The following is a 14,236-nucleotide window of genomic DNA, read 5'->3' on the forward strand; positions in this document are numbered from 1 at the left end:
CGCGGGCCAGCAGCAGCTGTGTACAGCACGTGGGCCTCAGGAGAGAGCACTTGGCCTTGGCCAACTGTGGCCAGACCTTTGGGAAGCCTGCCCTTAGGAGAGGCAGGGTGTTATGGTGTGGAGGTGAGGTGTCCCCCAAACCTCAGGAGAGAGAACACAAGAAGGTTGGAAGAGAAATGATTGGGTTATAGCCTTAACCTAGTCAGTGAATTAATCCCTGGTGGAATTAACTGAGTGGGAACTGGAGGCAGGTGGAGCGTGGCTGGAGGAGGCGGGAATAGGGGCGTGGCCTTGGGGTATATATTTGTATGTGGCAAGTGCAGACCTTGCTCTGGCTTCTGGTCATCGTGAGAGCTGCTTCCCTCCACCACCTTCTTCCCCCATGATGTTCCTCCTCATCTGAAGCCCCCAGGAATATAGCCAGCCTTCTACTGACAAGACTTCTCAAACCGTGAGCCCTCAAACTTTTCCTCTTCTAAAATTTTTCTTGTTGGGCCTAATTGCAACAGGAAAAAACCTGACTATAATACAGGGGTCTCTCCTTGGTTCTAGGGACCAGCGGGCTGCTTGGCATTCCCAGGCTGTGAGTTGCAGATAAACCTGTTTTGCATCCTTGCCTGGGATTAGCTGCTTTCCATTTTGCTTTGGCTGAAGCAGGTGGGTGGAAGTACAGGATAGCGATGGATCTGCGTTGGTCACGTCTGCGGGTGGCTGTCGTGTGCTCCAATAACCAGAACCGGAGCATGGTGGCGCACTGCCTCCTCAGCAAACGAGGATTCAATGTCAGGTCCTTTGGAACAGGAGCTCACGTGAAGCTTCCAGGACCAGCACCTGACAAGCAACATGTTTATGATTTCAGAACCACATATGATGAGATGTTCCACGATCTTCTTAGGAAGGATGAAAACTTCTATGCACAGAATGGCATTTTATATATGTTAGACAGAAATAGGAGAATCAAGCTCCGGCCAGAAAGGTTCCAGGACTGTGAAGATGAGTTTGATTTGATCTTCACATGTAAAGAGCTAGTCTACGACCAGGTGGTGGAAGTTCTTAATTCCAGAGAACAGGTAACCTGCCAGCCAGTGCATGTGATCAACGTGGACATCGTGGACAGCCATAGAGAGGCCACCCGGGGAGCTCTCATTATCTGAGATCTGCCAGTGTATCCTGCACTTGAGTGACATGGAGAATGAGATCGATGTCCTGCTGCAAGCTTTCGAGAAGAAGACTGACAAGGGTTTCCTGCATACTGTCTGCTTTTACTGAAGATGGTGCCTCACGCCATCCAAAGCCACCTTCTTGAACTTTCTTTCTTTGAGGGGGTTCTGGGGATTGAACTTGGGGGCACTTGATTACTGAATCACATCCCCAGCCCTATTTTGTATTGTATTTGGAGACAGGCTCTCACTGAGTTGCTTAGCAGCCTGCTTTTGCTGAGGCTGGCTTTGAACTCGCCATCCTCCTGCCTCAGCCTCCTGAGCTGCTCTTTTGTTAATATTTTTTTTTCCTTCCTGGTATCTTTTTCTTTTAGATACTTGGCCAGTGAACTGTGATATTTTGCAAACATATATGGAAAGAGAAGATGCACATACGTACCAGATTAAAACCATTTGTTTTTTTTTTTCTGTTTCCTTTTTATTTATGAAGAAGATATTGTTGGGTGCAGAGCAGGCTGAACTGTGTTGTCTGCAGGGCAGGCTGAGCAGATGTTGGCTGCAAGATAGCCCACGCACTCAAACCCCCCTCTATCTGGTGCTTTATCACCTGTTTGCCTCAAGTCTGAACACTCAACCCCGCTCAAGGCTGAACACTTAACCCCCGCCTTGGGCCAACAAGGCAGCTTGCAGACCCAGAGGCCCCATTAGATTTGGGCTATAAAAACTCCCTCCTGCCAGGCCCCCCTCTCTCTTGCTCTCTCTCTCTTGCTCTCTTTGTCTTTCTTGTGTGCGGTGCGCTCTCTGTCTCTCTTGCTCTTGATCTCTCCCTCTTCATCTCTCCTCTTCTCTCTCTCTCTCTCTCTCCCCCCTCTCCTCTCCTCTCCTCTCCTCTCCTTCTTTCCTTCTTTCTTTTCTCTTTGTTGCACTGCTGCAATAAAGATCTTTTTGTTGCTCCGAATGTTGTGGTCACTTTTCTTTCAGATATAGATTATAAAGGGGTTTTTCTTTAACCCAAAATGAAAGAAGGGAATGATACACCTCCTTAACATATGTGTGTCTTTATGCCTGTCTTTTCCTTTTTGCCCCTACTAACTTCCTACATTAAAGTATTAACTCATTGCTTTAGTTAAGTACTTATTTATGTTAAGAAGGAACCTGGGCAATAAATAAATAGATGCCAAACAATAGATGCTTCTATCTTTTAAAAAATTTGTTCTAATTATACATGACAATAGAATGCATTTTGACACATTGTACACAAATGGAACACAACTTCTCCTTCCTCTGGCTGTACATGGTTCAGAATCACACAGGTACTGTAACCATACATTACATAGGGTAATAATGTCCATCTAATTCCACTATCCTTCCCATCCCCACCCCCTCTCCCCTTCCTTGACTCCCCTTTGCACAATCCAAAGTTCTTTGTTTCTTTCCTACCACTGTTCCCATTATGGATCAGCATCCACTTACCAGAGAAAACATTCAGCCTTTGGTTTTCTGGGTTTGGCTTATTTTGCTTAGCATGATATTTTCCAGCTCCTTCTATTTACCTGCAAATGGTGTAATTTCATTCTTTTTTTTAAAGGTTGAGTAATATTCCATTGTGTATATGTACCACATTTTCTTTATCCATTCATCTGTTGAAGGGCACCTAGGTTGGTTCCATAGTTTAGCTGTTGTGAGTTGAGCTGCTATAAACCCTGATGTGGTTGTGTCACTGTAGTTTGCTGATTTTTAAGTCCTTCTATCTTTAAGAACCATCTTTTAACTGGGAATACAAATGTAATTACATATGACATCCTCCAGTCAATACCTAACTTTGAGCTACTCCACAATATACACATATTTCAAAACATCATTTTGTAACCACAACTATGTACACATTTTGTCAATTGAAATGATAAGGGACTGGGAATATAGCTAAATGCTGGGCACTTGGCTAGCATATGAGGCCCTGGGTTCAGCACTGGGGGAAAAAAAGATAAGCATGTGTTTCATACTGGTTATCTTCTGTTTGCTTCTCCAGGTGACTTCACCCTTCTAACATCCTGTTCTATGCCCCAAAAGATAGTTCATGTAACATGTCAATTTGGCTAGGTTGAACCACAGTCCCCAGAATTTCTGCTGTGAGCTGCTAAGGGGAATTCCCTGAGGCAATAGCTCTTTTCTAGAAAACACACCTTCTTTGAATTATTCAATCAAAGGCTAACCTAGGTACTGCTGTGAAGGTATTTTGCAGTTGTAATTAAAGTCTCTAATCAGTTTCTGTTGAGTAAGTCAAAAGGCAGAGTTTGTTAGGGCCTGGCCTATTCCGATGGAAGCCCTTTAAAAGGAAGGCTAAGCCCCCTGAGAACAGAAACACAAAGCAGCAGAAAGAAAGGAAGGAAGCCTTTCAACATCTCTCCATCTAGGAATCTTCACACTGTTGTGGCTGTTTGCTGACTGTTGGCCTGAGGTAGCGGTTGAGTCTGCAACTGCTCTGCCTTTCCCTGGACCTTCCTTCAATCTCTTCAGCTCCTTCTTGTGATCTTCCCTTCCTGATTGCCTGCCCCATGGACTTTGGACTTTCCAGCCAGCCTGACAATTGATTGGGTAAGGAAACTCCTTGTAATAACCCCCTACACACACACACTCACACACTCACACTCACAGAGAAGTGATTTGTGTATGTATTGGCTGTGTCTCCCATTGGTTCTGCTTCTCTGGTTGGATATCAACTACACACCTTGCTTGAGAGGCTCATTACTATAAATAAATTCCATGGGCTTCCTTGGTCTCTGATTTCTGGTGGTAGATTAGAGGAAGGAAAATGATTTTAGAGAGGATTTATCCCTATTTACTTATTGTCTTGCCCTGACACCTTTCCTGCAGGTTGCCACACACTAATTTGTGTACCTTGACCATGTCACACTGTCCCTGAGGTTGCCCTACATACACAAGTTTCCCTCCTCATTGCTTTAGGCCTGGAAGTGGTCACCACCTCTCTGCAATGTTATTGGCCCCAAGGTAAGACACGATGTCCTGTTAGTTCTCTATAGCATGCTCTCAGGTTTGTTAATAACCCCTTTATTAAGTATTTCTAAGATTATTTTGCTTTATCATGCTTCTTATTTCTTGAAAAAGCCTTAAAAGCTTATTTTAATTAGAATTATTTATATATAAAATAATAGAAAGCATTGTAGGGCAATATTTTTGGGGGGATTTTAAAGGGCATTTTTAATATGTAACAAGTAATTTCAAAAGTATGATTACATATCAACAAAGCTTAGTTATTTAGGATTTACTTTTGTAAAAGCATGATAAGTATTAAATGTTATATTTGCAATTTAAATATTATATCATAAATAGAAAACATGAAACATTCAAAGTTAACACTGATATACCACACCCAACTTGGATTTAGATCCTGAGAATTTTATATTTTATAGAATGAAATCTTCAGTTTTGGCAATGCTTATATTATATCATATTATTTCTTATTATTTCTACCAAATATTTATGAAATTTAGGATTGGTATTAAAAGTATTTATTTCTTTTCTTGAATATTCTAAACATGCCAATTTGGACTAACCTTCAAATTTTAAGGGCATAAAAGATATACAAATAGAGTACATGTTTTAATACAGGATAATTCTGTTTACAATTATGACAAAAATACCTTTGATTTTTTTACACATTAAAAAAAATCTTAAGGGAACAAAAATTATTTTGGGCCAAGTTATTTCTTAGTACAAATTAATATATCATACACCAATCAGTTTTTCAGCCAACAGCATTAAAAAATTGCCATTATTAAAACTTGCAGAAACAAAACTCAAAGTATTCCAACACCTAAAATAAGAAATAAGAAATTTGCAAATTAAAAAATTTTAAATGTTGCTTAGAAAATGTTTATGCCTTACTTCTACTCTCAAATTCATTTTTACTGCATGACATACATAATTCTATATGTAAAAAGACTAGCCAAATTATTTAATAATATTTATAGAATGTTACCTCTCTGGGTAGACATGTTTCACACAATAGTTTTTAATTAAGAAGAAATCACTTGACAGTTTTAATCACAATTTATGATTGATCGATAAGTGGATTAACAATCTATTCAGTAATTTAGACCAATACAAGGATTAATCTGATAAATGCTCATTGTGCAATTCTGTCAACTGGTCAAGCCAAGAATTTGACAGATATTTCACTCAGTTGGATTACATATTTCTGTGTGTCATTGATCAAGAAAAGTGGGTATACAATGTCAAGCTTTTTCCTGTTATTTAAGAGCAGCTCAATGATTGGGGGAGGGGTGATGTTGTTTAGTACAATACAGAGAACATACTGGGAAAGTATAATACTTAACATCAATGCCAGTATTTATCCCATTAGGGTAATAACTAAGGATATTACTAATTTTTGCATTATTTGCTTTTTAAAAACAAATAAAAGCCATTAACTTGAACTTGAGCTATATACATAATACATACACAACCCTTAAACAAAATACTTCTTTTTCATAAGTAATGTGACATTCAAAATATTGGAAACAGTATCTGTGCTGATTTGTATTTTGACTTAGTGGAACAAGAAGAAAATAACATTCAATTGGGAAGGGATATACTGATAATAAAGTTCTTAAAGTTCAAAACTTCCCCTCCCTTTGTATTTACTACAGGCTGTACATTGTCCTGAGAAGATTCATTATGAAAAATGTCAATCACAGCTTTAATAAAGTACTTTGGAAGGAACTAGTGAGAAAGCAAATTAGAAGGTCAGGCTTCATCTTGTTTTCAAATAAGTGGTCTTAATTTTTCTTCTTATAGAAAAAAATTGAAATCAGTTTATTATAAATATATCTAAACCATTAATTTTTTGCAGATTTCAGGTAAAATCCAGCACATTGTTTATACAAAGTCTATGAGAAGAGATTAGTAGAGATCATCTAATCTTCTAATCTAAAATTGTGACATCATCCATTCAAGTTGTTGGTGTAATCCCTTGCCCATAAAAGCACAGCATGCCTGGATGCTGTTCTAATGATCGTTAATAGAAGTTAGCTTTAAAAACTGGAAGACTTCTGCTACACTCATGCATTCTTTAACATCTTGTTTATTAGCAAAGATCAGTAATCTTGGAGGTCCTCATGTGCTAAAATTTTGTAGAGGAGTTCTCTAATTACAGAAATCCTCTCTCTGTCTGTACTGCCCACAACTACTATTACAAACTTCATGTGAGTATAAAAAGTATTCCAGGAAGAGATTCTTGCTCACCAATATCCTACATTAGGAATATTATCAATCGCTATCTCTTCTACATTACTTCCTATTGTAGGGGATGTATGTACAACTTCATTTAGAATATTGGTAAAGGATGGTACTTTTTCCTGCATTAGCCAATCCAACAAGGATAACTTTGTGCTCCTGATGGTTGAACAGTCTTGATATCCTGGTGAAGAGAATTCCCATTCTCAGGCAGTGGACCTCCTCCAGCCACCAAGGCCACTTGGCTTCCCCTGGCTCAGGCTAAAGGGTAGAGAGACATGCACTGGAGCCTCTGCCTCTGCCTCTGCTGCTGTTGCTGTTCCCACACTAGCCACCAGCTTGCTTCCAGGGAATGGGAGGGAGGCCAAAACCTAGGCCGTCCTGCCATGCTTGAGGTCCGGCTGCTGCTGAGGCCACTGCGGCACTCACCTGGCTTGTGGACACAGCTGCTGAGTTGTCTGTGACCAAATCTTGGGCCACTGTCATCCCCCAGCTCCTCCCAGCCGGCCGCTTTAGGAATATATATATATATATATATATATATATATATATATATATATATATATAATTCATTTTTTTTAGTTGTAGTTGGGCACAATACCTTTATTTTATTTATTTATTTTAATATGGTGCTGAGGATCAAACCCAGGGACTTGGCATGTCGTAGATGAATTCTCTACTGCTGATCCACAACCCAAGCCCTAGGACTATATTTTTAATAAACTTTATGTGGAGAAATTTTTAAAGATAACATTTTTAAAAAATATATTTTTATTTGTTCTGATTATACATGAGAGTAGAATGCATTTTGACACATCATATAAAAATGGAGTATAACTTCTCATTTGTCTGTACATGATATAGAGTTACACAGGTTGTGTAATCATATATGCACATAGGGTAATGTCTAATTAATTCTATCATTCCTACCCCCATGCCCCCTCCCCTCACTTTATTCCCCTCTGTCTAATCCAAAGTACCTCTATTCACCCCCCACTATTATTGTGAATTAGCATCCACATATCAGAGAAAACACTTGGCCTATGTTGATTTGGGATTGGCATATTTCACTTAGTATGATATTCTCCTGTTCCATCCATTTATTGGCAAATGCCATAATTTAATTCTTCTTTAAGGCTGAGTGATATTCCACCTTTATATATACCACATTTTCTTTATTCATCTGTGGAAGGGCACCTGGGTTAGTTCCATTGTTTAGCTATTGTGAATTGAGCTGCTGTAAACATTGATGTGGCTGTGTCCCTCTATAATATTCTAATTTGTAGATCTTTTGGATATATATATACCAAGGAGTGGGATAGATGAGTTATATGGTGGTCCCATTCCTAGGCTCTTTTTATTTTTTTTTGTACCAGGGATTGAACCCAGGGACACTTAAGCATTGAGTCACATTCCCATTTTTAATTTTTTTAAAAAAATTTTGAGCCTGGCACAGTGGTGCTTGCCTGTAATCCCAGTGACTTGGGAGGTTGAAGCAGGAAGCTTGAGAATTCAAAGCCAGCCTCACCAACTTAGCAAGGCCCTAAGCAATTTAGTGAGACCCTGTCTGTAAATAAAATATAAAAAGATTGGGGATGTGGTTCAGTGGTTAAGTACCCTTGGGTTCAATTTCCTGTACCCCCCAAAAAAATCACTTAAAAAAAAAGCCTTTGAGACAGTGTCTTGCTAACTTGCTTAGGTCCTCATTAAATTCCTGAGGCTAGCCTTGAATTTGGAATCATCCTGCTTCAGCCTCCTGAGTTGCTGGGATTACAGACATGCACCACCATGCTCTACTCGTTCCCGTTTCTTTTGAAGAATCTCCATACTGCTTTCCAAGTGGTTGTATGAATTTGCAGCCCTGACAGCAATGTATGAGTGTACCTTTCCCCCACATCCTCACCAGCCTTTATTATTATTTTTATTCTAGATGAAAACTATTCTAACTGAAGTGAGATGGAATCTCAATATAGTTTTGATTTGAATTTCCCTGATTGCTAAGAATGTTGACCATTTTTTCATATATTTGTTAGTTATTTGCATTTATTCTTTTAAGAAACATCTGTTTAGTTCATTTGGCCATTTATTGATGGGGTTATTTGTTTTTTTTTTTTTTTTTGATTTTGTTTTTTTTTTTTTTTTGGTGTTTTTTTTGAGTTCTTAATATATGCTGGATGCTAAACCCCTGTCAGAAGAGTAGCTGGTCAAGATTTTCTCCCATTCTCCCATTCTGTGTAGGCTCTCCCTTCACACTCTTGTTTCCTTTGCTGTACAGAAGCTTTTTAATTTGTAGCCATCTTATGTAGTGATTATTGGTTGCATTTATTGAGCTTTAGTAGTCTTATTAAGGAGGTTGGTGTTTATGCCAACATATTGGAGTGTTGAGCCTATATTTTCTTTTAGAAGTTATTTCTGGTCTAATTCCTAGGTCTTTGATCCACTTTGAGTTGATTTTTGCAGAGTGAGAGATAAGGATCTAGCCTCATTCTTATGAATATCCAGCAACATTTGGTAAAAAAGGTTATCTTTTCTCCAATGTACATTTTAGGCACCTTTGTCAAGGGTCATATGAATGCAATAATGTGGATTTGTCTCTGTCTTCTACTCCATTGGTTTTCACGACAATACCATGCTGTATTTGCTATGTGATATATTTTTTAGTTGTAGTTGGACAATATCTTTATTTTACTTATTTTTATGTGGTGCTGAGGATTGAACCCAGGGCCTCACATGTGCTAGGCAAGGGCTCTACCACTGAGCCACAATCCCAACCCCCATGTGATATTTTTAATGTGATCAAACCTTCCATTTTTTTTCCTCATAATATCTTCTAGGTTTTAAATGTTATCTTCAAAGAAATATAATCAATCAATAAATATATCAGAAAATGTTCAACATCTCTAGCAATTAGAGAAATACAAATTAAAATTACACTGAGATTCCATCTCAATCCAGTCAAAATGGCAATTATCAAGAATAGAAGTATCAATAAATGTTGAAGAGGATGTGGGGAAAAGGCATATTCATACATTGCTGGTGGAACTGCAAATTGGTGTAACCACTCTGGAAAGCAGTATGAAGATTCCTCAGAACACTTGGAATGGAATCACCATTTGACCCAGGTATGCCACTCCTTGGTTTATACCCAAAGGACTTAAAATCGGCATATTAATGTGATGCAGCCACATCAATGTTTATAGCAACTCAATTCACAATAGCTAAACTATGGAACCAACCTAGGTCCCTTCAATAGATGAATGGATAAAGATACTATGGTATATATACACAATGGAATATTACTCAGCCTTAAGAATAAAATTATGGCATTTGCATGTAAATGGATGGAACTGGAAAATATCATACTAAGCAAAATAAGCCAAAACAACTGCAGGCTGAATGTTTTATCTGATATACAAATACTTATTCACAGTAAGGGGAGATTTAAAGAAGAATATAGGTACTTTGGTCTAGACAGAGGGGAGTGAATGGAAGGGAGGGGGCATGGGGGTAGAAAGGATAGTAGAATGAATTGAACATATAACCCTATGTGCATATATGGGTATATAACCAGTGTAATTCTCTATCATGTTCAATCAGGAGAAATTATACTCCATTTCTATATGATGTGTCAAAATGCATTCTACTGTCATGTATAACTACTTAGAACAAATAAAATTTATTTTTCTCCAATATTTTATCCTAGTTCAGGTAATTGGTGTCTACCTTGTCGCAAGGACTTTTCTGTACTGATAAGCTACTGAGATCTGAAGGATCTTGCCTGTTTTTTTTTTTTCTGAACTACATTCCTGTGACTTAAGCCCTATTACCAGGTTCCAGACTTCTCTTGGTGCTGCCTGCTGGCTTAGATCTTTGAATATTTTGCTCCTAAACTCTCTGTAGGTTGTTTTGTGTACACCTGTTGGGAAACTCTTTCACCCACTACCATCACTATGTCAACAGCACAACTATACCATATGGCTGTTATTGCATTTCCTTGGAGACCATATTTCTTCTATCTGGCAAGGTCTATTCCCTTTGTTTGAGAATCAATTCCACAGAATATGCAGTATGCAATGTATCCTGCTTTTGCTAATCCTTTAGTTCCTAGTCCTGGGGCCGAAAAAATCAGAATGCCACACAGGAGTGTCATAGAAAAGCTGCATATCCAGACCCTTTGAAGTTGTAGAATATATAAAGAACATCATTTTTTCACTATGAAGAAGTTTATAAGGGAAAAATGATGAAAATCAATATTATGAGGAAGGTAGTAGAGAGAAGGAATTGGGCATGTTTAGAAGAAGAGTTAAATAGTTAGAAATAATTGTGTCTGTGTAAATTAACAGAAAACAAGGCTGGGCACTATGGTACAAACCTGTAATCCCAGTTACTTCAGAGACTGAGAAAGGAGGATCATATATTCAAGGCCAGCCCCAGCAACTTAACAAGACGCTGTCTCAAAATAAAAATAAGGAGAGTAACTAAGAACAGAGTAGGGTCGAAGAGCATGAGAAGAAGATTAACATTAAACAGGGATGAGAGGTGGGAGGGAAAGGGAGAGAGAAGGGAAAATGCATGGAAATGGAAGGAGACCCTCAGAGTTATACAAAAGTACATACAAGAGGAAGTGAGGGGAAGGGGAAAAATAATACAAGGGGGACAAACGAATGTCAGTAGAGGGGGCAGAGAGAGAAGAGGGGAGGGGAGGGGAGGGGGGATAGTAGAGGATAGGAAAGGCAGCAGAATACAACAGACACTAGTATGGCAATATGTAAATCAATGGATGTGTAACTGATGTGATTCTGCAATCTGTATATGGGGTAAAAATGGGAGCTCATAACCCACTTGAATCAAATTGTGAAATATGATATATCAAGAACTATGTAATGTTTTGAACAGCCAACAATAAAAAATTAAAAAAAAAAAAAAAAAACTCTACAGGGGTGTAGGTCCATGGTAGAGCATCCCTCTCCATTACCAAAAGAAAATAATGAAGTCCTTAGAAAACAATCAGAAATATCTTAGGCAGAAAAAGGAGAATTTGTTATAACAAGTTATCTCATGGAACTCAAGGATATGAATGCAGGTCATCTTAGGAACGGAACTTTTGGCAACTCTCATGTTTGTTTGGAGAATGAAGTAGATGGGTAAATACAAAGACTGGCTTTCTTGACTTTTGAGATGATGAAACAGAAAAATGATCATTTAAAAAGAAATCAGTTTTTGTTATGCAACTCTCTGATTTAAAACCCTCTCATGGATTCCCCTTGCCCTTAGAATAAAATCTAAAATCTTTAATATATTCTATAAAGCCCTATATTATCTGATCCACACCTACCTCTCCAATCTCATTTACTACTACTTTTTTATTTTTTTAACTTTGCTTTTTCATTTTATGTTTGCCTTGCTCTTTCTAAAGTTACGCTATTCATGAATATACCTGTTTATTGTCTAATACCTTCTTGGTTGTGAGCTACATGAGAACTAAGACAGTTTGTCCTTTTCACTCTTGTAGTTCAGTATCTAAAATTATGTGTGGCATATACTAAGGACTTAATAAACATTTGCTAAATCAGTTTTAAAAGGGCAGTATGATTGAACACTGAGAGTTAGACATCATTAGAGTAACCTGGCATTAAGAAGAAAAAAAGGCATAAATAATACATTTTAAGTCATATTATCTTGCATTTTTTGAATACTCATTGGCACCATTTAAAGAACTTTACCTTTGTTAACTCATTTATACCTCTGAAGAACGTTATGAAGTGTATGCTTTTATGATTCCCATTTTAAATTTGTGGAAGATGTGGTGTGAAAATATTGAGTGGCTTATTCAAAGTCAAACATCTGGTGAAAGGGAAAGGGGATTTGAGAGATGGACCTTGGTATTCAGAGTCCACATATAACACGATACATTAACTATCCACCTGCCTTCCTTGGTTGCACAGCAACACAGGTAGCAAAACAAAACTTGATCCTGAAGCAAATACTCCTTTGTACATTCTCTAGCCAGAGTTACCTTTAAAACACAAATGTGAGTCTTAACTTAAAAGGATCATATAAGTAAGCATACCCAAAAGAAAAATTAAATGATATGAGAGGTGGGAACCAAGCAGTTCTCAACACAAGTCTCCAAAATGGAAGTCACCAACTTTAGGAACGATGAGTGAGCTCATTGGAAAAAATGTGATGGTAGATTTCATTTTACTGTCTGTAATTGGTAGCCTTTTAGAATAAAGTCAAAGCTAAGATCTTAAGGAGGGTTAATTTCGACCATTGGAACATCTTTTGTTTATACATATGTAAAGCACAATTGGTGTTATAAAAGAACTACTGTATAACATAAATTATAAGTGTTGGAATTACTCATCCATGCAAACAATCCCAGACAGGAAAAATGAAAAAGTGAAAAGGGCAAGTGGAAGAGATACAGACCATCCTTTAAGAGGAAATTAAGATTGAAATCTGGACTTTTATTGTGAAATGCTAAATATTTTTTTTTTTAGTGTGTGTTGTTTGCCACAAGATGGCAGCTAAGCAACTGTCATTTCAATATGGCAGAGGTAGGTAGGTGGTGTAGTATAGAAATCCTCACTTTCTTTAATGAAGTACAAGTTGAAATTAAAAATTTTCCTCTAATATAATATACAAATTTATAAAAAGTATGGTACATAGGGCCATACTATCAAATATATAGATTGCTAATATTTTTCCATGTTTCTAGAACTTTAATGTTCTTAGGAGGATGGTATTGATTGTGAGCCAAGAAAATTCATGGGTTAGGCTTATTAAAGTAAAACAATTAAGGCAAAAGCTATGTAAAGATGTGTCAATATCTTGGATAAGAATGGAAATGCGTAATTTGAATGAGGGAAGCAGGCTACATTACAGCTAATTGATCATTCTTGCAATGATGTTCAATCTGGTGTTGAATCAATGTTTCAGGAAAGTGCATCAGTCGTTAAGAGAGCTAAACTATCAGAGGAAATCCATTTTAGAAATGTCAGGCACAAATCATTTCTTTTTAAAGCACAACATCTTACATTAAGTCCTTTCTCTCCTCTGAATTCCTATTAGAACTACTGACCAAACCACTCACTTTGGGATTTAATCTTGTAGACTATAGTGTAGTCTGTATCTTTTTGTGTTTATTTAAAAAATTAGGTTATAAGAATTATATTTTACCTTTTTGCTAAATATATGGTAAATATAGCACATTCTCAGTTACAAAATGATTATAGTAGTATGGATAACATAGCAAACCATTTAAGAGAATGGACTCTGATGTCATACTACATTGACTTATATCCCATGTCTGTATAACTTTATATAAGTTTTTAAACGTATTTGAGTATTTATTTCCTAAAATGTAAAATAACATTTAATATAAGTAAAACACTTAAAATGTTGTCAGGTGTGAAGTAAAGTCTTTATTAACCTTCGTTATCAATGATTAATGTGTTGGAGGGGCCCCAAATATGAGGGACCTCAGTTGCTTCCTGGGTTGCTTTCTGGATTGGCTCCTAGTGGAGTGACTTAACTTGATGCTGGGGAAACCATCTGCTGTCTCCTGATAAGCCTTCTTGCTGATAAGCTTCTGGCCACAATCTTGATGAATGATATTTCTTAAGAGCATGAAAAAGTTTAGCTATCAGTATCTGAAAGTCTTATAGCCTGCTCTATAGGGAGTGGTTTCTGTTGTCATAGTTCCTGGAAGGGATTTATCTTCATATTGGAATTTATCAGTTGGTGCAACATGTCTGTTGATATGGAGAACCCTGTTCTCTAAAGGTGAGGTATGTTGTCTTATGAGGCAGCCAGTT

At 37.5% G+C, this 14,236-nt stretch overlaps 2 pseudogenes; one reads left to right on the top strand and one right to left on the bottom strand.

Moving 5' to 3' along the window:
- Nucleotides 1-680: 680 nt before the first annotated feature.
- LOC114089453 (RNA polymerase II subunit A C-terminal domain phosphatase SSU72 pseudogene) lies at nt 681-1,269 on the top strand (annotated as a pseudogene).
- A 4,841-nt stretch (nt 1,270-6,110) lies between these two features.
- LOC114089770 (ADP-ribosylation factor-like protein 5A pseudogene) lies at nt 6,111-6,620 on the bottom strand (annotated as a pseudogene).
- Nucleotides 6,621-14,236: the final 7,616 nt, after the last annotated feature.

This window comes from Marmota flaviventris, chromosome X, assembly GCF_047511675.1.
Source record: "Marmota flaviventris isolate mMarFla1 chromosome X, mMarFla1.hap1, whole genome shotgun sequence".
NCBI lineage: Eukaryota > Metazoa > Chordata > Mammalia > Rodentia > Sciuridae > Marmota > Marmota flaviventris.